Raw genomic sequence first — 1,809 nt, 5'->3', positions numbered from 1 at the left:
GGAGAGAGTTGGAAATTAAGTCAAAGTGGAAATTATACACAAATTCTATTTTTCATCAAGCAAATTTTGTTGAAGTTATTTTCTCTGCAGATGGTGACCGTATGTCTTGGTTTCAAAAACTCTCCTGATGTCAAGAAACTCATTTACTTCTGCAGTACACAATGCATGCTATCATATAGTTTTCCTGTATCAGAATTTTCATGTAACTGAATTCAAAAAGTTCTCTGTCAAACTATGCAATTTAGGAACTGGGTCATTCTTCTTGGGATTCTTCAAGGTTCTACATAACCCATTGAAACACTGATAATCTAGAAACACTATCCACCCTTCCTCATACACTATTCCACAAACTTCTCTTATATAATGTGTTTTAAGAGAAATCACCAGCTTATACCTTCACTTATTGGAAATGTTGACTCCTACAGTCCTGAACTGTTTGTATTCACAATTTTGGAGAGATGACTGTGCCATCTCACTGGGCCAATGTGGGTGGAGTTTGCTGTTAAGATGAATGACAGAGCTGAGAGGTGATTGGGCCTCAGTGAGTCTGGTGAAACACACTGAGTGCAGGAACAACATTTGCCTTGGTCCAGGACTCTACACTCTTCAGAGCAGGGGCAAAGGCACCACAGCAACTTGGCAAGACATCATGAGGAGACACCTGGGGGCTCTGCTGGGGCTTCTGTGGGCCCAGGTTTGCTGTGAGTCCCAGATGGGGAACTAGGGAGTGTTCCACCGCTGTCAATAGAAGGGGGAAGGCAGAGCTGACACAGAGCTCCTATTCTGGTGTTTCTTGGGATATTTTACAGATTTAGAAACTGTATCAAACATCCCCAGTGACCTCCTATGTGTTTGTTTTTCTCTTTCCAAGCAGGGGTGACAGGGATGAAGGTGGAGCAGAGTCCTTCAGTCCTGATCCTTCAGGAGGGAACCAGCTCTTCTCTGAGGTGCAATTTTTCTACCACAATGACCAATGTGCAGTGGTTCCGACAGAATCCCGGGGCGGCCTCATCAATCTATTTTATTTAGCTTCAGGGACAAAGCACAGTGGAAGGTTAAGCTCCACACTGAATTCTAAGGACCTGTACAGTACCCTGAGCATCACAGCCTCCCAACTGGAGGACTCAGCCACCTACCTCTGTGCAGCGGATGCACAGTGCTGCCAGGTGATCTGCAGCCTGTACCCAAACTGCAGCTGGGCCTGCAGCCCCACCCCCCCCACGGGCAGGCATGTTGCCCCACATTAGGCTTGCACATCTTTGAGTTTTCAAATTTATGTTCCAAATCTCTTTTTTGTCCTAAAATTAGACTCTTCAGCACTGTCATTTCACCTTTTTTGGGCCTTATTTTTTCCCTGAAAACACTTTATAGGTAAAAAAACTCTTATATGGAACCATTAAGATAACCGATAAAAATGCCAAATACAATGCAGGCAGCACATAAATGACATGTAAATTACTTTGCTGGAAAAGGCTTGGAAAAATGTAGGGTGGTCAAGAAGTAGGAAGAGCCCTGGCCGGTTTTGCTCAGTGGTTAGAGTGTCAGCAGTTGGATTCCTGGTCAAGGGTTGCAGGCTCCATCCCTGACCCCAGTGTGTGTGTGTGTGTGTGTGTGTGTGTGTGGTGGTGCATGTGGGAGGCAACCAATTGATGAGTCTCTCTCACATCAACGTTTCTTTCTCTCTCCTGCCCCCTCCTCGCTCCCCTCCACTCTTTCACACACACACACACACACACACACACACAAAATCAATGGAAAAAATATCCTCCAATGAGGTTTAAAAAAAAAGAAGTATGAAGAGATTATTAT

The sequence above is a fragment of the Myotis davidii genome, unplaced genomic scaffold (assembly GCF_000327345.1).
Source record: "Myotis davidii unplaced genomic scaffold, ASM32734v1 scaffold666, whole genome shotgun sequence".
In the NCBI taxonomy this organism is placed as follows: domain Eukaryota; kingdom Metazoa; phylum Chordata; class Mammalia; order Chiroptera; family Vespertilionidae; genus Myotis; species Myotis davidii.
The sequence above is the reverse complement of the archived record's forward strand: the minus strand, read 5'-3'. Positions refer to the sequence as shown.